Raw genomic sequence first — 12,734 nt, forward strand, 5'->3', positions numbered from 1 at the left:
AGATGTTATACTTCACTGTCGTATATATAAATGTCATTTATATGTCATGTATACACATTACTGAGGGGTTGAGGTTAATGTTTGGTTTCCGATATTGAATAAAACATAATGAAGTTTTGTTCTTATCTGTCATTTTTAATGTAAATTACTTTTAATGCGTTACTTTATTATTAATACAGCAACGGTTTACCATGATTGAAAAAATAACGACAAATTAATCAAATTAAGACACACGATTGAGAGAAAGTATGTCTATAAACAGAGCGCAGCATGGAGCGCAGCAGTAAAGGAGGCAACCAACATGGCCGCCACGACAAGTAATGACGTCACGACGCCCAAGCCCTATTATGTCTCTGTTGTTGTTATACATAGTTTGTATACAGCACTCTAGACAAACCGTTCATTTTCAGAATGAATCGCGGATGCGGCTTGAAAACAACGTTTTAATGCACTACAAATGGGGAGACACCAAATTTCTGAGGCTCTGTCCGCACCTCCTCGCAACTCCAGGTATGTCCGCGACCTATCATTGTGCTAATATTGCTAATAGAAACTGTCAACAAACACTTCCTCAACCAATAATGCACTGCGCAGCTGACTACGGCAGCTGGTTTAGTCCAAAATGCGCAGTACTTTTTGCAGTTAGGTTGGTTAGATCTCGGATTGTGTTCTCACCACAAATGAACCGCTCAGGAGTTCGTTTGAAGCCAGTCCGCTTGTTTTGTCCGCTTTTGGTGTGCACAGAGTTTGATTGCTGCATTCTCACTTGCCCAAACGAACCGCACCAAGTGAGCAATCGGAACGATTCAACCAAACTAAACAAGGCAGGTGTGAAAGCACCCTAAATCACAGCTTATAACTAATCAGAATCAACGACTGGGACTAACTTTAAATAAAGTTCTATAGCACTATAATGGGTTCATTTATCTACAGTAGACAAAACCCTACTTTGGCCGCTTTGTTAGTTGACCAATGTCGTCAGTTAGGAACCATGCGGTAAATAAATGACATACTAACTCTAGGAAGAGGGCCCAGGCTTAGAGCATAAGCGGTCTTAAACTGGCTCATCACGTTGACAGCTCTTGCCCATATTAACATCTGTTCCTCGGGCAGATGAGCTCTAAGCCAAGAGGCAATGTGCTTGACTCTAGATAACATACATGCCTTGTCTTCGTATTAAACGTGCACATATCGCTTCCCCTACAAACAAAAACAAAAACAATTGAGCTTAGTTCCACATCACAGTTACAAGACACACATGTAGGACAAAAGTTAAAAACAACACATACTTTGGTCCAACAAAAACTTTTTGTATTGCATATTATAAAACGGTTAGTTCCAATCCTTGATTCTGATTGGTTAATAACTGTGCTTTATTCACGATAAAACACGGCTATGACCGCTTCACCCAACGGTTCACTGCGCCCTTAGCAACACGCTTAGCAACCACACATACGTGTTTTTTTCTTTTTGAGCTTTCATGCATATTACGCATTGGAATGTTGTTGTTCAGGCCAGGGACTATTTTTTTCTAGCGGAAGGATTGTTTTTACTGATTTCACTTAATGAAAGTTGCACTAATACTTTTTTTAAACTTTAATATTGTGTGGTAACCGTTTTATAAAAGCAATAAGGTACTCGAGGCAAGTGCTGTCTCGTGAATAAGTAACGGCTAAAGAGCATTGTTAGGCACGACGCAAACAACGCCCTTCAGCCGTTACATATTCACGATACAGCACAGCCTCTCGTACATTATTGCTTACGTATTTTCTAATCAAATATGGTTTTACCATGCTTTCCTGGTACATCTTCACCTTATTTACAGTACATTTAAGGAATTGAAATAGCATTGCAGTTAAAAGATAGAACAAAATAGACACATATGCATCAGAAGCACAGTGGTTAACAAACACTGCCGTTGAGCAGAGGATTAGAGAGGACAGCAGCACACCAGGTAAACCCTTGAAAATCAAATCTCATAAGTGTTTGACCAGTGCACGACATACTGCTATAAACATTCACTTTACTCCACTGACTCACACACACTAAATGCAAAATGTGCTACTAGGGGGGACACTGGATAAATGACAATTCACACATCACATTTTTCCCATCAACAAGACTTTAAACACAGCTTTAAGGTAGTAGTCGCCTGGGATATCAGATTAATTCATTGTACTGAATGAGTAAAAAGATTAGTGATGAAGAATAGCAACAGGGAGGTGATTTGCATTAACATTAAATACTGCAGCGCATGAATATTTAAATTGTACAAAAATCTAATTAAGACCCATAGACATGGTATTAAAGGGGACATTTTACAAGACTTTTTAAAGATGTAAAATAAATGTCCCCAAGGTACATATGTAAGGTTTTAGCTCAAAATACCATATAAAATAATTTATTATAACATGTTAAAATTGCCACTTTGTAGATGTGAGCAAAATGTGCCATTTTTGTATGTGTCCTTTCAAATGCAAATGAGTTGATCTCTGCACTAAATAGCAGTCTAGTTTTTGGATAGTGCAGATTAAGGGGCGGTATTATCCCCTTCTGACATCACAAGTGGAGCAAAATTTCAATTACCTATATTTTTCATGCTGGCAGAGAATGGTTTACCAAAACTAAGATACTGGGTTGTTAATTTTCACATTTTGTAGGTTGATAGAAGCACTGGGGACCCAATTATAGCACTTTGGAGAAAGTCTGATTTTCATGATATGTCCCCTTTAAGATGCAGATTGTAATACCTGTGATGCATAATCCATGTGATTTCAAAACAATCTTTGTATGCATTTTAAGTGTTGGTTAAATCATATAATTTTGTATGATTAAATGTGTACATTTTTGTATCCAATTTTATCTCTGTGATGTTAGACTTAGGTGTGGGGAGTCAATGTTTTTTTCTTCAAATAATACTAGGCCTACATTTTTCTATGATTCACCTTTAGCCCCCTTGAAAAAATGGGTACGTTTTCCATTAAGATCAATTTAGTGATTTCTGTGTGGTTTGTTTTAAAAAACTCCTTGGGATTCAATCCGAGCATTGATCTGATGCTTATAAACCACAGTGTTTATAACCAGAAAATTAGAAGTGTTGGGTATTAATGCTGAGGTCAGAAATTGAATATAACCCAGTTAATTGGCAGAATAATTGGATCAGGACTGTCTCAGATTAATTCTCGCATTGTGTCATTTTATTGCAAGCAACAAAGCCGGGGTCACTCCTTGAAGCTGTCCATCTTGCTGTAATTTGATTACTATGTCTCAGTGGACCTCCAGGCAGATCTAAACAAGGGAAGAGGTCAGGCTATGCTTTTCCCTGGTCTAAATGGCCTAATTGTTGCATGGAGATTAAAGCATTGGCCGAGTCAAACACTTACTGAGCACAGAACTAAAGCAAGACTGATTACTCTGCATCACCATTACGCCCATCCAAAGGGAGTAGGACATAGAGGCCAGATTTCACTTTACTCTCTTTTGTGCATCTGTGCAAGCAAGAAAAGCAGAAGCAGTTATTCAATTTAAACCTACACTATATGACCACAAAGTTAGATGGCATACTTTCAATTCACTTGTGAGTCAAAGTGCATAAAAACAAACACGGTAGAGCTGGTATGTCTGGTAGTTCCAGTCCAACTAAGGCCCAGAATGTTTTTGTACATTTAGGTGATTATCTTGGTAAGTAGTCGATATTAAAATGACTCTTATCTAATGAGACATCTCAGCTTCATCAACAAAGCATCTCTTATAAAGAGCAAGCGGATGACACAGCTCAAAACAAAAATGCATGAGCTGATTCAAGTCTTTTGGGATGCATAATAAAATTGACGAGGCAGCTCATTAATGCACCTTCCTTCCATGAGCCATTAATCACTATCTTGTCATTAACAACGCCCTTCCTCACCTGTTTGTCTCTTTACCTTGCTCTGCTTCAGCTCTCCTCTCCTCTGTTTGAAGCATGCTTGCTCCTATAGCTATAAAACCACAACATGATTTGTGTACCTGATATTGTCAATACCCAGGTGGAACAAGGACCCTTTAAGTTGGATAATATATTGTAAACAAAATCTTCAGTCCTGGGTTCGGGAGAAGCACATTAAAGATTAAATATTGATCCTTCAGAGTTCCTCTGTGTGTCATATTTCCCGAATGGTTTAGGACGGCAGGCGGCCCGCGGAAGACAAAGACACACGTACATACTCAGGCTTGGGTGTCTGGGCGCGTACGAGGCCCATCTATCAGTCTTTTATAATCCTTTCTCCCTTTCACAGTCTGGCAAGAGGGCGCTGCTCAGAAGTTAGCTGAGGCATCTGATGGCTCGTAAAGATTTCTATTCCAAAAAGCCTCAGCTGGGGAGAGGAAACTATAATTGGAATTGACAAGCTGGCAAGATATCACAGAGAGAAAGAGAGCCGTTCGTTTTGTGAGGGTCTCTGTAAAAAAAAAACTAGAGCTTTTATAAGGTTTGACCACATGTCTCGTACATAACTTCTAAAGACGCAATATATCCATGGTTTTATGGCTTTAAAGGACATAGCACCGAAAAGTCAAGGCGAGAACAATTTCACAGAACCTTAGAAGAATGAATAAAACATGGCCAAGTAAAACCAGCGCAAGAGAGAGATTCAAAGTGAGTGAGATATTCAATACATTATTCCAGGCTGGATTTTGGGTTGATATCCCAGACACATTCATTACAAAGTAAAATTTTAAAGTAATTGGAGACCGACCATCCTTTTGGAGAGTGCCGCTCAGCCGTCTGAGTTTTTTTTTATAGGAGACACTCCTGGAAAGATTTAGGAATGAATAACGATGGGCAACTTCTCCTACACTGACTGGTCGATTCGAGATTGTCTTTATATTTCAACAGTTTTAATATTCTTGTTTTGGTGGCTTATTTAGTGTGCTGGGCTTGAGCTGCAGAGAGTTTTAAATTTATCTTCAGATTTACTGGTGGATGTTTTCGGTCATTGTGTTGGGACCAGTGTTCTGTTTAACTCCATTCAGCTGTTTTTGAACGTATTGAGAAGTTAATGAGCTTGACTCTATTCATCAAAACTAGTACATTGTGGCTTTCAATTAATGTAAGGAATCATTATCCTAGTTTACTCTTTAAGAGTATAAAAATGTACGCTTAGTTAGCAGATGCAAACATTTATAGTTCCAGTTAAAGGTGCAATGTGTAGATTTTACGAGGATCTATTGACAAAAATGCATTATAATATACATAACTATGTTTTTAGTGGTTTATAAAGACCTTACATAATGAAATGTATTGTTTTTATTACATTTGAATGAGCTATTTTTATCTACATACACCACGGGTCCCTAGAGATCTCTAGAGCGTCCTTTTCATTAAGGTCCCTAATAATAATAGTAATAATAATAATAATAATAATAATAGTCATCTTCATTATTAAAATAATTACCAATTTGTAGTTTACACAGGATTCTAATGTAGGATAAAAAAATGAAGCATGTTTGACCACTGCTCTTAGGGTGTTTTCACACCTGCCCCATTTAGTTCGGTTGAATCGTACCAGAGTTCGATTGCTCACTTGGTGCGGTTCGTTTGGGCAGGTGAGAATGCAGCAATCGAATTCTGGTGCGGACCAAAAGCGGACCAAACCAGTAGACTCAGACCTCCTTGAAGAGGTGGTCTCGGTACGCTTTCAAACGAACTCTAGAGCGGTTTGTTTGTGGTGAGAACACGATCCGAGATCGAACCGATCTAACTGCAAAAGTACTGTGCATTTTGGACTAAACCAGCTGCCGTAGTCAGCTGCGCAGTGCATTATCGGTTGAGGAAGTGTTTGTTGACAGTTTCTATTAGCAATATTAGTACAATGACAAATCGCGGTGTAAAAAGGAACAAAAACTGCTAAAAAAGCTACAATGTATCATTTTTTTGCTTTTGTTCCGGACCAAATAAACCAAACAACAGATGTGAAAACACCCTTAAAGGGACACTCCACTTTTTTGAAAATCTGCTCATTTTCCAGCTCCCCTAGAGTTAAACATTTGATTTGACTGTTTTGGAATCCATTCAGTCGATCTCCAGTTCTGCCAGTACCACTTTTAGCATAGCTTAGCATAATCCATTGAATCTGATTAGACCATTAGCATCGCTCCAAAATGACCAAAGAGTTTCGATACAGCAGCAAGCCCTTGATTATTAGCCTATGCTAGAATGAGAGTATAGTTCCTAGCCATATAAGCCCTGAAAATCGCAACTTTTAATTTTCCGTTGGTCTTAGTACACGATGTAACTACAGAGGAGTCAAGTTTTAAAAAGGAAAAATATCAAACCTCTTTGGTCATTTTTGAGCGCGATGCTAATGGTCTAATCAAATTCAATGGATTATGCTAAGCTATATGCTAAAAGTGCTTGCGCCAGACCCGGCGATCAGCTGAATGGATTCCAAAACAGTGAGAATCAAATGTTTAATTCTAGGGGAGCTAGAAAATTAGCCCATTTAAAAAAAAGTGGTGTGTCCCTTTAGAACATTTGGCAACCAAAATGTAACATTTCACAGATTTGTTTTAATTACAGGTTTCAATTAGAATATGTGCTACATAATATGCCTCACATATTAATCAGTGTAATCAATTACAGAGTGTTTTCATTCTCCATAAGCTTCTTTCTTTCTTTTTTTAAAGAGGAAAAGCAAGGTGCCTGCATCCATCAGAGAGGTATATTGTAATAGCCTTGTTTCGCTGGCTTCAGATTTACACCCCATTCTGCTCACTGGTCACCGTGCTGATGGATGCCACCAAGCTTATTTGGTTTACTCCCTCCCTCCCTAAATCAGAAATGAATATGGCCCCGTGGAAGATCCTTTTAGTGCCATGCCATCTGTGAAATGGAGGTAGAAAGAATGGCCGGGCAGGCATCTGACAAGACAGGGTCTGAGAAAATAAGAGTTGAGGAACTTTTAGATTGCAAAACTTTGAACGGTTTTAATGAAAGAAGCTGTGTGCACCTAAAGCATGACAAGAGATGAATCTGTGAAAACAAGGTTTCTGTATTGTTCTATATACAGCTGACAAATCAAACTCATAATAACGGTTAAAATGGATGCTTTAAAAAACTTGTCAAGCATTATCTCTAGAAATAAAGATTGTTTGGCCATCTCTGGCAACAGGGTCCCAGATAATGTTATGGCCCCATCCTTCTGACCACATGGCATATATTCAAACTGAGACATATTCTTTTATAATTCAACAGTTTACCAAAATCACAACAGATTTTATTGTTCTAACCACAAGATAAACAAAATCAGCCCCAGCCACAATCAGAGGAAGGAGTGTTTTGCATCAGACCTGACATTATTTTGAGCCTTTCACTTGGGCATCTGTAGAGGTGCAGATCTGACACACAACCAGCTGTCAGCTCCTTTTTCTCTGTCCCTTCAGCGATTATGAGAAAAGACAAGCCAACAGCTGTTCCCAAAACAGATTGAAAGCACCTACCATTTAGACACTAACTAATTCTGCTTCATATTGCACAGAGATCAGCACTGCTATAACCTGGACCAGTGATGTTCAAACAAGTCCCTTATGGGTCCTTAAGCATCACAGACTTCTGTTAACCTCATCATCCAGATCCAAGCTATCAAAACGTGAAATCACGCAACTTTTGAGAGATGCTGTGCGCAGTGTGGATGTGTGTTTTTTTTTCTGCGTGTTAAAGATGAAAGTATTTTGTTTATTAGTTTTTGATATTTTGGCTGGTTTTGAATGTCCATTGGGATGGTTTTGATATTCAAATCTGGCAACCCTGGCTGTGCGCTTGGGCAGACGTTTGGTTCGGATTATATAAAATGTACATGTAAATGAACATTTTAAACAGATTGCAATGTTTGGTGCATGTAAACAGTATTGTCATAACCTTCAATTGGATTAAATTCATTCGGATTGACAATGTTCAAGGTTATGGCATCACAAAGCGTATAAATAAAGGTTCTAGAAAGCTCACACAGATTGGAGGTAAAAGTGACCAGGATTTACAGATTTGTGTTGTCCAAGCATTGTGGCCTAGTGGTTAGAGAGTCAGACTTGTTTGTAACATAAAGGTTGTTGGTTTGATACCACAGCTGACAGCAAGTGATTGAAGTGTTGGGGTGTTGTGTGTGTGTTAATGACTTGCAGTGAATGGGTTCGCTACTTAATAGATGGGTTAAATGCAGAGAAAATTATGTCTCTGTCACTTTTTCTTTTATTGGCCGAATATCATTTGCAATTAAATGCTGATGGTTCAGTGACATGTTTCTAGTTAGCAAACGCTAGCATATTAGCTCTCTAAGCGGCATCTAGAACTTTATATTTTGTGTGCTTTATATATAGTATGAGCTCACAGTAGATACGTTCACATGCAACCAAATACAGTAATCAGTTTGTAATCGTATTGATGGCTCAATTGTATTGAAAAGCCTTCATGTAAACACTTTAATCAATACGATTGAGGTCGATCGGATGCAAATTTCGATCGTATTGAAAGGGGTGGGGTAGTACGATATGTGATCCGATCAGCAGAAGATAAGTACGCATGTAAACGGTTGAAGCGTAGATTTAGTATCCGATGCAAAAAAACAATTGTGCTCAAGTTCATGTCTTAGGCCCTGTCCCAAATGGCGCATTTCATGTGGACTTTATGTCTCGTGGCCTTAAATTGCCCATGCTTGCTTAGTCAATGAGTCTGTCTTTGAAGTGTGCTCATCAGCGCCTTGTTTGCACCCTTGATTTGGTCTTCAGCAAGCTGCAGGCACTTTATCAACCCAGAAGTCCTTGCGAAAGAGCAATCAGACCAATCAGACGACAGATGGGAGGAGTTCACACTGATGGGCAACTTCTCTTCCCATTTCCGGCGTGACACTCAAGTCTGTCCCAAAATACAACTCCGATATGCCCTCATGTCCGTCAAGGGGCCCTAAGATCTGCACTACATGATGTCATCAAAATGAGGAAGTTCATAAGTTCGGAGTGTGCCATTTGGGTCAGGGCCTTATATTTACCTCTTATTTACGTATCACATGATTCTCTTCACAGAAACACGCAATAGCAAGGCAATGGCAACACGCATTATTAAGGTAATGGGATCAAGCGCTGTACACGCACTGTACATTCTGCAATGTTCATGTGTACTTTTATAACATAAAGCAATACAATAGCGTTGTGCCTTTCGAAAATTGTGTTTTCTTTATCTGAAAACTTCTTAAGAACAACTTTCTCCAACTCTTTGTTTTCAGAGATAATGCGTGAACTCGACGAGAGATGCTGTGCGCAGCGTTGCATCGCCAAGTCATCTGCTTTCTATCGAGTTTATATTTGGGCTACTGTTGAAACTGTTGTCACCAGTTGTTGTATCTCTGCGTGTTAAAGATGAAAGATTTGTTTATTGGTTATTTGTATATGGGCTGTATATGAAGAGTTTGGTTACAAAACGCAATAAATGCCATTTTTGAAAAAAAAAATGAGTTACTGCCAAAATCAGTATTATATCAGGTCAGTAGTTAAAAGTAAATTCTTAATTTTAAGCAAAATCCAATATCCGCCGTGTTATTCTGTCATCTTTTTTCCCTTTTTTCCCAAAATGCGATAAACGCCACTCCTCCTTTTTTACAGAACACAATAAATCCGCTCCAGAAATTACAGCGCACCATTCACGCAATGTAAACAAACATGGCGGCGCGCTGAGTACACGGAGTCCTAGTTTTCCTCATCTACTTTGTACTTCGTGATCAACAAACAAAACAAAATAATACTTTAATTGCATTGATAAACATGTGATGGTTTTCTGTGACGGGAAAGAAACGTAAGCCATCAACATCTAATAATTTCCGCAAGAGGCACTCGTGAGACGGGTGCTTGTTCTTTGTTCTTTCGACAGCATCAAGCTTCTCATGCTAACACATTGACCCAAGGAGATCTTATGAAAAACTTTCCATTATTTTACTCAAAGTCAACGAAAATCGAGCAGGACCAACACATTTTACAGCTGATCGCTGTGAAAAATGTTAAGCGACGAAATCAAGTATAACCGCAGCAATGACAGTGTTCTTAATATGTCAAAGTAAGTGTTTTTATTAATGCCATTAATGTTTATTTTTTTAATCAGTGTGTACAACTGTTCAACTAAATGAATATAAAATGGCAAAGATGAATGCACATTTGGTTGAATAGATTTATAGCATTTTGAAAAAAAAAACTGTCATGGATTTATTGCAATTTGTGGAAAAAAGGATTCGTTTTTATAATAATTCTTTGAAAATCAAGTTATGGATTTGAATTTTTTATGTTTTTATAACCTAAAGATGCTATGTGAAAGTTTGTAACAGAAAATAGTGGTTTTCATCTTGTCACTTTCTTGGTACAGAAAACACCTTTTTACCGAAATTTGTCAAAATGGATTTATTGCGTTTTGGAACCAAACTCTTCATATAGTCATTGGGATGCTTTTGGGCTAGTTTTGAATGTCCATTGGGATGGTTTTGATATTCAAATCTGGCAACCCTGGCTGTGCGCTTGCGCAGACTTTCGGTTCAGATTCTATAGACAGTTTCATTGGACGCATGTGAAGTGACGCGATTACGCATCTGGTCGGAACTTTACTTCCGGTTTCTGTTTGTTTAATGGTCTGACTAGTTGCTAAACTGAACTCTTGAGTACCTCGTCGAAAATAACAAATGTTTTGGTTTCCTAGGTAATCTACTTCTTGTTTATTTTGCTTGTTATATAAATAAACTACTTTAAAAATACTTTGTTGTTATTTATTCTTAGGACGTTATGTGTTGACCATGAAAGCCGCTTGTTTATGATGTTACTACTGAAACCGTCTATAGAATGTACATGTAAACAAACATTTTAATCAGATTGCAATGTTTAGGGTGCATGTAAGATGTATTGTTGTAACTTTCAATCATATAAAATTCAGTCGGATTGACAAAATTTTGTGCATGTAAACATAGCCAGTGAGTGTGCAGTATGATTACACTTTTAGATCCCCGTGACACACAGATTGTGACAACATTATGAGCAGCTCATGGTGACTTCACTGAGAGATCAAACTGTTGACTGGACTCATCGGTTTGTGTCTAACCAGCTAAAGTCTGACTGATGCATGAATGGTCATAGATGAGCAGACGATATGAAAAGAGCCATCTAATCATGCTCTCAGGTTAATCACTGCAATTCTGGAAACTACCGGGGGATTTGTATGAATGGAATATGAATAAGTCTGCCTCGCTTATTAATAAACTGAGTGCATAGCATTTCAGATCTAACCTGTGAAATATGACCTCGCTCTACTTAGTAAACTCTTCATATGAAAACTAAAATAGTTTTCAGATACTTGCAAAAAAAAAAACACAAAGTCAGACTGTAAAATGCCAGCTTTATATTCGCTGCCTTCTAACACAACACAGCAAAGCCAAAACCCAACCAAATCTTACCCAAGATCTTGTCAAAAGATTGTATATTGAACAGCCTTTCTACACAGTTCTGGTTATTATCCTTTGGTCTGAATCCATAACAAACCAATTTGCATAAATGTCATTAACCTCTGAAAGTAATGGTCTTCATCTTTATGCTGTGCAAATTTGATGAAAATGGTGTTTTGAAAATGACTCCTCACTGTGGAATGGATTCCTAGATTACTTTCACAGGAAACAGTGTTGCATTGGCTGCCGTGCACATATCAAAGTGTGATTTGTTGGAAGTGACTGCTGGTGACACAGACTTTTCTTACATGAAATTGCAGGCAAGACAGTATGATTTGCAATACCCAACAAATCTTGAGGGGGTTAAGCAAGTGCACAGTCACAGAACAATACACTGTCTTCCATTATATAGCAACAGCAAAGTGGTTTAGAAGAAAGGTCAAAACTGTTAAACAAGCTTCATGGTCAGCATTGCATTATATATTGTTTAATTGAATTTTAGACATATACCCTACATTGTTATTGCAGATCTGTTGTGTCTGTTGTGTCGTTCAGGGATTCAAAGGCATGACTGAATGAAATCTAATTCAACATGACAGCCGGAGAAGCAACACTACACCTGCCTGTTTGTCATCGTGTTAAGCTTAATTTGTCATGGCTTATCAAGAAAGGCGGCTTCTTTGTTTCTCCCTTTCCATACGCCGATTCATCTTCCCATCTCATCTCAGGTTCAGGATAGAAATGCTAAAATCAGAAACCGAGTCTTTGTTGCTCTGAAATATCGAAACACAGACAGGTATACTGTATTGCTTTTTACAAATGATTAATGGATGCTTGGGTAAGATGGCAGAAATGTAGTTGCCAAAATTCGTGCTAGGTAGAAACTATATTTCAGGATGAAGAAAATTCACAAATGTCAAGTTGACCACGGACCACAGTGTGGATTTCCGACCTCCATGAAGAACACATTAGCTGAAAGCTGGATCTTACCTGTTATCCTAATATCAAAAGGTCTATCTTTTGCGATCCCTGGAAACAAATCATACCTGCACACCTTTGTAACAGGCTACACACTAAAAATGCTTAGATGTTTCAACCCATGCTGGGTTTTTGTTACCCAACCATGCATATAAGCATGTGCCGGTTACTGGTTTTAAGGTATACCGACGTTTTAAACACACTCTCAGATGTTGGAAATAAACACAAGTTGTCCCTACACTGCAAAAAATGACTTTCTTACTTAGTATTTTTGTGTTGTTTTCAATAGAAATATCTAAAAATTCTTAAATCAAG

This window comes from Misgurnus anguillicaudatus, chromosome 19, assembly GCF_027580225.2.
Source record: "Misgurnus anguillicaudatus chromosome 19, ASM2758022v2, whole genome shotgun sequence".
Classification (NCBI taxonomy): domain Eukaryota; kingdom Metazoa; phylum Chordata; class Actinopteri; order Cypriniformes; family Cobitidae; genus Misgurnus; species Misgurnus anguillicaudatus.